Below are 11,685 nucleotides of genomic sequence, written 5' to 3' on the forward strand. Positions count from 1 at the left end.
CCATTGCAGGGCACACTCACACATGCACACCTATGGGCAATTCAGCGACGCCAATTAGCCTCAGCATGTTTTTGGACTGTGGGGGGAAACCGGAGTACCCGGAGGAAACCCCACAACAACATGGGGAGAACATGCAAACTCCACACACATGTGACCCAGGCGAAGACTCGAACCCGGGTCCCAGAGGTGTGAGGCAGCAGTGCTAACCACAGCACCACCATGCCGCCCTGCTAGCAGATATTGTAGTAGCTAAATACTGAAGAAAGTGCTTAGTCATCAAAGCACAGCTACCAGGTTCAATGATATAATATATACACTGTATATCACTGATATATGAACCATACATATTACATAAACTAAATAATAGAACAGGCATCTTTCCTAATGTACTTCAGTTCCACGATGTCTCATTTTTCTTCAGCAACAAAGTTATCCACAGGTGACACAGCGAAATGTCCACTCCATTGCACATTTGGGGGGGAGTGATTTGGGGATCAAAATGGAAATGACAGTATTTTGTTGACTCAGATATGTACTTTACTTTAAACATTAAACCATTCCATGACGGGAGAGACTCTTGGCCATGGCAACATAAGCCAGTGTTGCGCAACCCAGTACTTGGGGAACCCCAGACAGTCTATGGTTTTGTTCCCTCCCAGCTCCCAGCCAATCAGGAACACCGAATACCTGGTACAGGTGCGCTGGGAGCTGAGAGGAAGCAAAAACGGACTGTCCGGGGTTCCCCCGAGGACTGGGTTGTGAAACACTGACATAAGCTATGGTGTGAAGTATTCACAGCCTGTGTGGTATCATTTTTCTTTACTCCTGCAACTGCAGAGGCAAAGCCATCACATCCCCAGTGTGGCAGCAGTAGGCTGTGCTGTGCGCTCTGGCTGCTCTTGAAGGCATTGGCGCAGTACCTCTGTGTACTGCCAGGCTAATCCAAAGTGCCACTTTGCACCGAAAGGAGCTCATTAGCTTTGTCTTTGACAGCAGTATTTGGTTGATGCTACATCTGGAAGCTCTAGTAATGCTGTAATTACTGTAAATTAATTTAAGGAATTTAACCTAGTTATCCAAGGCAAACCATTATCTCCATACCTGCCTCCTATTTTGAATTTCTGATTTAATCGGGATAGTATGAAACACTTTTTGCCCCTTTTGTTACGGTCACAGATGTCTGAGGATGTCGTGATAGCTTTTACCTAAAAGGAATTTCTGTGGAAGTACTAGTACAGAGACATGGGGGGCAGGTTGGTGCAGTGGTTAGCACTGTTGTTTAACACCTCTAGAAACCAGGGTTTGAATCATCACCCTTTCTCTATGTGTGGAGTGTGCATGTTCTCCCAGTGCTGTGGTGTGGTTTCCTCCAGATTCCCCAAACAGGATAAAAACATGCTAAGGTGAACTGGAGTTACCAAACTGGCCATAGGTGATATATTGATGCCCCATCCTGGCTTCCCTTATGCCTGTAGCATCCAGGAGACCCCCATGACCCTGAATGAATATATAACACACAACCAGACTACTTTTGTTAAAATTTTCAATGGCACAATTCTCATATTTGCAAAAAAGTGATAAACATAATTTAAATCTGTATTTTATTACTACATTGTAAATCAGAGGCACTGGCTTCACATAAACTCTGATTCGAATGTAGACAGATCAGATTAAATAAACATGCTAAAATATAAAACATCATACAAAGATACAAAATATTAAAATCCCGTTATTGAAACTCACATCCAATGTAATTTGGCTCTTGGTACTGTACAGATATAGGAATTGATTCTCTCTAGTTACTCCTTGTGTAATATCTACAATTTCTGTTAAGAAAAATGGGTTAGAATCCATTCCCATCCCTTTTCACCTTGTACTTGATAAGTGGTTAGATTAAGCAATTATGCAGGGAGCTTGTGACTGTGCATTTAAAAAACTATAAATGGGATGACTCAAGGTTCTCAAACAAAAAACGGTGGATTTTGCCGAAAAAGAACCAGAATATTAAATGCGGACATTGATTAATGGTGGAAACATTGCCTTGTCCGCATCATGCATTTGCATACATTTACAGTATAATTACCTCAGGAACCATCACTTTTACCAGTAGAACTGCTTGATACATTATCCAGGATTTTTCTTTCATTACCTCAAGTCACTGTGAGTTTTATCTGTTGAACTGTGAGTTGGTGCACATCTTGGTTGATCCACTCTCTGAGGTTGTAATTATGGAAAACTGGTAATGAGGTTGAAGTCTGGTGTAAATTGTGACACATTTCCGCTTGTGGTAGCCATGGAGAGAATGTTAAAACACATGTAACAAAAAAATAAATATTCTACTGAACGATTTTTGAGCTCTGGCAAAACCACAGTTACCAAAACAATGTTTCCTTAGTACACAGCTATTGATTCTTGCTGACACATTGTATGTTACTTAATTTGTGATATTTTTCTTATTGTCAGCAGCAGGATTTTGCTCTTCTAATGAGCATCTCCACAGATTTGTATCAAATTATGTTTCCCTGTTTTATCTAATAAATCTTATACATAAAATGGTAGCTATTCTTCACTTGCTTATTTATTAATTGTTCAAAAAGAAGCGACGATGCAGACAATTGTTTTATAGCATTGAGTAGTACGTTTACAATTATATTTTGCTTCATTATCAGGTTTTACCAGCTTTGTTTCATTCGTTTAGTATCAACCCCATTAAGTTTCCAGAGCGACAAATACTGTAGGTTGTATTACTAACAAGTTTCCAGATCAATAATAAATGGATTGTAGTAGCAGGTTTCCAGGGAGAAGGTATGTGTTTTAATTGAATTTGAGGTTATCTTCCTTTAAGCTACTTTAATGCTTGCATTTTTCCCAACCACAAAGGAGCTGTTTCAATTAATGATCCTTAAAGCTTTTTCAATGAGTCTGTGTCGGCTTTGTTTAATCAGAGTCCAACTTAAGTATTACAACCTGCTCAAAAAATTAGCTAGTTTCTTTAATACAATATTAATATTCGGCTTTCTGAATTCCAAAGCAAAACAATGAGGACAACTCATATTCGGATACAGAGCAAATTGTGGTTTCATTAATGCTAATGGATGATGAATAGGTTTTTTTGTCTTTTGCCTTCTTTAAAGCATTTATTGCAAAATCACTACATTTCCATACTCTTCAGAATATTGTAGTTCATAATACAGAAGACGGGCAGCTCTTTTTTATGAGAGCCTAGTAAATGTATTTCACATACATTTTAAATACTCGAGCATATTAATGAAAAGATTTTGAAGGTAAGCAGGTTGCACACTGAGTTCTGCGATACATTTCTTGCACCGTGGGCAGTCGGCCCTGTCCCTTTGGGAACATTGATCTTCGCTGGTGCCAGAACCATCACTTTGTTGGAAAGTAAGCTGGTTGTTCTTTGTCTGGGCCCCATCAGCATCAGACGTAAATCCCAATTTGCATTTTTCCCAAAATCTTTGAGAGTCAGGAAACCTAATGATCAGAAAAATGAAGACAAGTAAGAAGCACATTTTACTTCTACCTCACATCAGGAAAAGGGTGCATATTTACTTGTGGTATCTATAAAGTCATAACAAATCCATAATTTTTTCAATGCTAAAGAGACGACATGTGTTGCGATGTTCTGACTTCGTGTTTTTTCTCCTCCACGATGAGCCTGTGTGTCTTTCTCTGGTGCCATGGTAGCTTGTGGATTATGGGTGTTATTAAATAAATACTTTAAATGAACAGTAAACCAGCCTAGTGCTTCCTTCAAAATTGCGCTGCGCCCGGGTTTTAACAGTGTTATTTTAGTCGTCTGTAAACACGTGTTGCGTTATTTTATTAAGCATAGTTAGTGAGACAGAGCATTAGTGTCACATGACATTTACTAATACACAATTTATTATTCAATTTCTGAAAGTATTTTATATACTGTCAATTTGTTTCTGTTTCTTTTAATTTTTTTTACATTATAAAATTATTTTTAAAATGACAGAGTAGATTGGAAAAGCAAACACTGTTGTATTTTTCTTTCCTTGCTTTTTTCAACTTTGCTCTATTTACTCTAATGCACTACGAGCGGAGTGTGACATTCAGATGTATTAACTGTCCTCTGGATACCACTGTCCCAGGCACGAAGCACGTACTTCAAGCCCACAGGCTCTTGGGTTATTTATAGACTTCAACCTCTGTCCTCAAACAAAGGAAACACACACACACACGCACAAACACACACACACGCACAAACACACGCACACACACAGTCATGTAATCACATCTTTTTGGAGACCACTCATTCACACACACACACACACGTTTGTATTCATATCTTTATAGGGACTCTCCATATATTTCTACGGATAAAACCCTAACCCTATAACAATGACGACCTTAACCCCTACCCAGCCCTAACCCCTCCCATAAGTAACCAAACAAAATACAAGACAATACATTTTCAATTTTTTGATTGCAGTCACAGATTTTTATAAAATTGAGCTTCCTCTTGTGCCAACTGAAAAGATGGTCCCCACAACGTCAAAATAACAGGTTTTTATGTCACTGGAATTATGTATTGAACAACAGAATAAACAACAATTGCCTGACAATTGCCTTTTTCTGATCCTAGAGCTTTTCTTTTCTGGGTTGTTGTTTGTGTATTTTTAAATAGAAATCAAATAACGATAGATCTGGATTACAGAGGGAGTCCTTCATATACTTCAAAGGAAAACAAGGAATTTTAAGGCAATTACATGCTTTTTTTTTTACTATGCAGAAATCAAGTTTTCCCAGTATAGTTAATGCATCAAAGTTTGCAGACCGAATGAATCATGGCTGCAAACTCCAGCGGACGATTCAGCCTGAATTGGTCTTAAGTTGTTCATGATTGTATCTTCGCATACATTTGCCATCCATGTCACCTTCATCTACCACAAAGCCAGGGATTTATATGCAAACACGCAACCTCATTTAGCCGCTAAGTGGATTCACACCATTTTCATTATTTTATTTTTATGTGCATTGATTTTGAAGCTATTAGCCACATTGAGGACGGCGCAGGACACCTACAGAATTACCAGCGAATCAGAGCACCAGGGTGTTGATGAAATACCAGCTGGACAGAAGGAGAGCAGGGCACGGCTTTTAAATTGGACTGGAGAGTGACGCAGAGTTCCGACTCGGTTACAGTAGTCCAACTTATGGCTGAGACACAGATTCCGCCATTTTCTCCATTATGCTTTTGAGTCTTCTCTGACATCCATCACGATCGTCACATTCACGCTGTTTCTCGTGGTGCGGGTCGCGGTGGCAGCATGCCGACTGGGTCAGACCTCACTGCTATTCCCAAGGTCACTGACTCTCCCTTGTGTGGGAGGCTTAAACGTCGCAGCCCATACTTTCACTTTTTTAAAAGTATATGTTCACAAGGGTAGAAAAAAAAAAGTTATAAAGGGGCTAAGGCCTCAGCCGGTGTTAACAGAAATAAGACCTGCTGAGCTGAGACTGGTTTCTGTCGTGGGCTGACAGAGAGTCACAGCTAATGAGGCACGAGAGAAGCTCACACGCCGCTTCACCAAAGCGCAGCGCTACCTGTGATGATGTTCACTTGGTGTACGAACAAAATCTTTCCGCCTGGGAAGACGTAGTAAGTTTAAATGTAGTGAGAAAAATCCTCATCAGCCATAACTTGATCTGAGCTACGTTATATACACCATTGAAAAATACAATTCCTATATAATATGATGGTAAACACCCTGCCAGCATTAAGGATTGAACATTGAACAAGACGTCGGCCCTAGATTTAGCAACGACGAATGGAAGGCTAACTGTACAATGCTGTACCCCATGCCCACCACCATTAATTTTTGCAGGAACTGGAATATAAACTAAACAGATTCTATTCCACTCCCACTGTAAACTGTCAGGAGTCTCCTACCTTATGAACAATGATCCAGGCATACTGTAACTTTAGATCATGATTACTAAGTTTGACTTTCCAGCAGTGATTGCTTCTCGGACCCAGGCTCCTGGTTCTCTCTGTTAAGATGCGGGTTTCTTCCATAATCACTGCAGCGAACTTCCACTTGAAAAAGTGTCATGTGACTTGGGGCATCGGGCAACCCCTGTGGTATCATATTGAAGATCTTAGTTGAATTTGTTTTTATTCTTATATGTATAAATATTGTACTTATGTCACAAATTCTGTGTCATGTGATATACACTGCCTGGACAAAAAAAGCACTGTTTGAATTTAAATTAGCAAGTAATTAAGATGCAATTATTGGATCATTATTGCAGCTCAGCAACAAAGCAAATTCAGCTGAGCACCTGAATATACTGAACGTCCAGGTTATCCCACCAATGGATATCTTCTTTTTGCACGGACATATCTCAGGATGATAATGCCAAGATTCATCGGGCTCAAATTGTCAAAGAGGGGGGTCAGAGAGCATGAGGAATCATTTTCACAGAATTGGCCACCACAGAGTCTTGACTTTAACCCCACAGAAAGTCTTTGAGATGTGCTGAAGCTGATTTTACGGAGTGGTCCGACTCACCTATCATCAATTCAAGATCTCGGCGAGAAATGAATGCAAGTCTGGATGAAGAAAATGCTGAGATGTTGCATAAGCCTGTGGAAACAATGCATTGATGAACGTGCACCACAATCAAAGTTAAAGGCCGTCCAACGAAATGTTAATGTGTGCAACTTTTTTTTTGGGCAAGCAGTGTATAAATACTACTGATAGGCTGCAAACCTGAACTCAAATAAATGTCCCAGAAATAGAAAAACCATGGATATTAATGTGGTCATTAACAATTGAAGTATAACATACAATTCCTTGAAGAAAAAAATACTAATTGTTGATATCCTATAATTAAGTACTTGATGGTTTATATACAGTGCAAGAAGGCAGCCTTTATCATCCCAACTGAATCAGGCATGATGAACAATACACAATTCTATATTAGCTTTACCAATACATCTGGGCTGTAAATATACATCGTTTTCTCTGTAAAATCTTAGGCAAAACCAGATATGTTTGCTGACACAGCAGTGAGTTAGACTTAATCTAAACCAATTATAAGTGGAGACTATTTTAATCTTCTGGTAGTGGAGTGAAGTGGAAAATAAATGGGTAGAACATAATATTTCAAAAGAAGAGAAGACCTAAATCAGTAGAAATTAATTGAGGTTTGACAATCTAGAAAGTTCACCTGCAATTAATTCACAGCAGCAGATGATGCAACCTATAAGGTAATGATTTCCTCAAATAAGACTGAGAGATTATAGATCATTACATGTTGTTTGTTGAAATAAGGCTTAAGATTCTTTGCCAGGACATCATGCTGTTGTGCTTCTGATGAGATAGTGTCCAATCATACGATCAACCCAGCAGAATTTATTGAACTTGTCCTTTAGTATCATGGTGATAAAGGGAAATAGGTGTCAACTTAATGTCAGTCTTATTTGCAGAAAGACAGATAAACATTAGGAAGGAAAGGCTATGCATTGTTCTTGTAAGTGAAGGGTTACATGTTTAGTGGACTATTTGTCATTGCGTCTCAATGACTTCACTTGTAAGAAAGAAGGATGCATCAAGCAAGAGTCTCACATCATTCTGCTAAAGGATCGATCATGGCAAACAAACAGATGAAGAACTAGTGTATGCAATTTTTATTCAAGTATATGCACAAAGATGAACTGTAAATTATGTCTCAATTCTACGATAGTCTCATAAAATCTTGCTCTGATTCGGTATTTGATTAATGAAACCTAAATGACAAACATGCACACAAATATATTATTTTTCATGCATTACAAAATGAAGCATATTTATACAATAAACTTAAAAATCATTGTGCAGATGCAAATGAATCTTTCAATTTGATATGCATTGGAAAATCATTTGCCCATATAACACAAACCAACCAAACCTAACAGTGTGTCTTTGAGCTGCCAGAGGAACGCCACAGAACCACAGTGAAATGACAACTTAAATCCAGTTTGTGAGCATGTGAAACCACAACGATCCCTACCATGCTGCCAATTTAGCTAAATTCAAAGGCAAGCACTTTATTTTCCATATGAAACCTCTTTCCGCATTTTCCAACAAATTCAAGTCACAATAAATGAATCATTTTAGTAAATAAATGCCATAATTACAGAGACAGAAATGTTTTCAATATGACAAGGACGCCTCTTTAAGTCTCCTGATCCTTCTGAGAAGCATTTTGCAGCTTCAGTGCCTCTTTGAATCTTTGAATTTATCACCAAAGGCAGCCACTCCACAAAGTACTTTCTGCAGAAGCGATGTGACTTGAATGAACCCTCCGTTTTCATCTTATGTTTCACCTGAACATCAGATGATACGTAGCTCAGAAATGTGTGCATGTAAGCGTGGATGGGACCATTTTTCCTTGGACCCAGAAATAGATGGATTCAAGAGGACAAATCCTAGATGGCAGTATAGTATGTCAATACGAATTTGCATTTTCACAGACATAATCAATTGTATGGGATAGAATAACAAGTAGGGAAGAAATACTGAATTCATTCTCTTGTCAGACAAGTAAATAAATATTAAATAACATAAGCTAAGATGACATTACTTAACTCTTTCTCTTTATTGCATATAACCCAAATATTTACAAATACATTTATGGATATTGCATTCCCAGGCATTGTGTAATGTTTGCTGTTCTCTAATCCTGGGGAAAAAAAAACACACCTAGACCATAATTCCTGAATCTTCACTCAGTATCACCCATCTTGCTTTCTGGTGTGTTTCAAAACAAACAAGTCTCACATTCGCATGTTCTTTTCACCATAGAAACTAATGGATACATAGCACCAATGACAAAATTGACACAATAGATTGAAACTCAATGGCAGGTCTGTCATATGATTCAGTGCTCTGTATTCTACTGATGAATTGCAAATATGGCAATAGTCTGAATGCACTCAACCAACCTACATAATTCATTACTGACAGATCGCGAAATGGACTATCGACTGTGGTGCAATGTCTTAGTCCCATGGCAGATATATTTATCTGCTTTCTTGACTACTTCAGATGTCTTCTATGGATCTCTGTGCATTGGGAAGCCAGGAAAGTATGTCTTTTGTAGGTATCAGAATAAATATGAGTTCTAGAACCTCCCCCTGGGCCTTCTACATGTGAAATGGATCTTCTTCTAGGGGGTCTGATACTGACAGGGACTTCTGTCACATCACATCTGCACTGCTGTCATGCAGGTGGCGACAATGGAAGACGTGTCACTCAAGAACCTAGTTAGTTGAAGTGAATAGCAACTGCTTAGCAACTTACTGTGCAGTTCATACATTTCACACATGGCATGGCTATACTGAATACAGAGAAAGAGGAAATCAAATACACAATTCCACTAGGAGTTTCACCATGACAAACAGGATGACATAAAATATGGAGCAGATATTGCATTTTTTCCAAGACTGAATGGCTTTTTTCATTGATTAAGTCCAAACAGGACTTAATCAATAAGGTATTGATAATAATATCTATGTGCCCTGGTGTAACTAAGGAAGCTGAAGAAAAAAATGTGCTGAAGACATTCAGATGAAAACATGTCAACTATAAGGTCTCATTTTAAGTAAGCATTAAATTATGAGACATGTTTGCATGTTTTCAGCAATGTAAATCTGATATAAGCCCTAAATCAGTATTCATTTGCTGGTTTGTGTGTATTTTTCTGTATGTGCGATCAAATCAAATGAAGATGTCTATGTGTATTTTAAAAATATCGTGGTGTGGGCCAGGGGTGTAGTTAGAGATGAATGGGTGGATGAATGAGGCTGAGTCTTTACTGGGGGTGGGGGCTAATGGCAAACATATATATAATATAAAAAGCTATTCAGGATTTAAGGTACAAAAATACACATTTATTTGTGATCGGCTAAAAACATTTTAGGAGGGCCAAATCCCCCCCTTCCCCCCCCCCCCTAAAATAGGCGTAACGACACCCCTGGTGTGCACTCAGTCTGGAAAAAAAAACAGCTAGACAAAAATGCATAGAATGGAATGGCTGAGGGATAGGGGATAGGCTTGTGAAATAGACCCATTATAAAAAAGCATTTACGTGAAAAAATGAGCTATTCCCGGGCCTAATTCATGAGGTATTGATCCATGTGCCCTGCCCCATGATCCATCCATAACCACTGTGATAATCCACAAATGCACCATTCACACCATATAACAGCAGCGGATGGATCAGCAAAGGGACATGTCGTATCCATCCTCCAGAGCCACACACTGTAATCAAGACCGGATACTGAAATGACGCCGTACTCTATGGTCCAGTCTTATGCTTCCACTGCAGCTCTGCGTAGCTGCCAAAGAGTCCGCTGCTTCGTCGTCCAATGACGTCACATCGTTTTCCATACAAGTGTGCAATTACCAGACACTGGTGATTCAGATCCTATCAGGATGGTTGATGTTTTTAATTCTGTGCATATTTTTATCTGGAATTGATGTCATACTTTTTGTAGAACGAAAGCAGCATCTTAGCATCATAGAGCATCATAGAGTAGAGTCCAGGGTGAATATATCATAGCCGTGCTTCTGTTCTGCATTATACATCTTTCTTGTCACACGTCAAATGAGATGATCCAACACGAAGGGGCGACATTGAAGGTTTTAGCAATTTTCTGTTTTGCAGACAAAATTGCATGTTCTTTGGAAACAAAATAGAATGAGAGAAATTCTCTTTTATGTGGATCATTTCCGGATGGATTTTTATTTCTGTAAACAATTATCTACAGATGATGTTTCAAAAAGACACTTTTGTCTTCTGTGAGATGCTGGAGCCGTCCTCAGATGAATGCCTTTCCAACAATGTTCTCATTATACAGTATCAGCAAGCCCATGTGACAAAGGTTGCATTCTATATTATACTATTAAGCTTTTCCCTGTCTGACTCTAATTAGGTGATTCACCTCTAAGACAAAATGCCATGTTTCACTGTCATTACAGCCACATAAACCAAATTCTGAAATAACATTTCAGCCATTAAATACTGGGATTTTAATCTCATCTTGTTTGTGTTGATCAAATATGAAATATAAACATCTACCGATATACTGGGATTCTGATAAAGATTTATCCTAACAAACAATCACACTGGGTAATCACAGTTTCATACGTAATTTAATATTAACAGTATTTCAGTCTGCAGTAGTCTGCAGTTCCAGTAACACATTATGTGAACGCCATTACTCCATAAACTGCCATTAAATTAATTTAACATAATCTGTATATTTATTGTTAACACCTTCATATCCGAGCGTTCTTACTCTGAAATAAAAGATAGCAAACAACAGAAGATAGTAAAAAAAAATGTAATGCTTCCACCTAGTGGTTACTAATTGTTGGCACACACCGAATACCCTTCATTTCCCAAGTCAATCGTTGCCCTCGCATCTGCGACATAGGAGTCCAGGATCGGTGTCATGGAGGCATTCGCGGGGCATTCTTGGGCGATGCCCCCATATTCATCTATTGTACCCCCCAACGCCACCCACCAAGGACACGGTCTTCTATTTTATTTATTATTATTAAACATTTAAATTAAGTACAAAGACATAAAAACATAAGCCTGGTCTATACTAAGGGCGTGGCTACGGATCGCCTGCTAACCCAGCACCCCACC

Source organism: Brienomyrus brachyistius, chromosome 16, assembly GCF_023856365.1.
Source record: "Brienomyrus brachyistius isolate T26 chromosome 16, BBRACH_0.4, whole genome shotgun sequence".
In the NCBI taxonomy this organism is placed as follows: Eukaryota; Metazoa; Chordata; class Actinopteri; order Osteoglossiformes; family Mormyridae; genus Brienomyrus; species Brienomyrus brachyistius.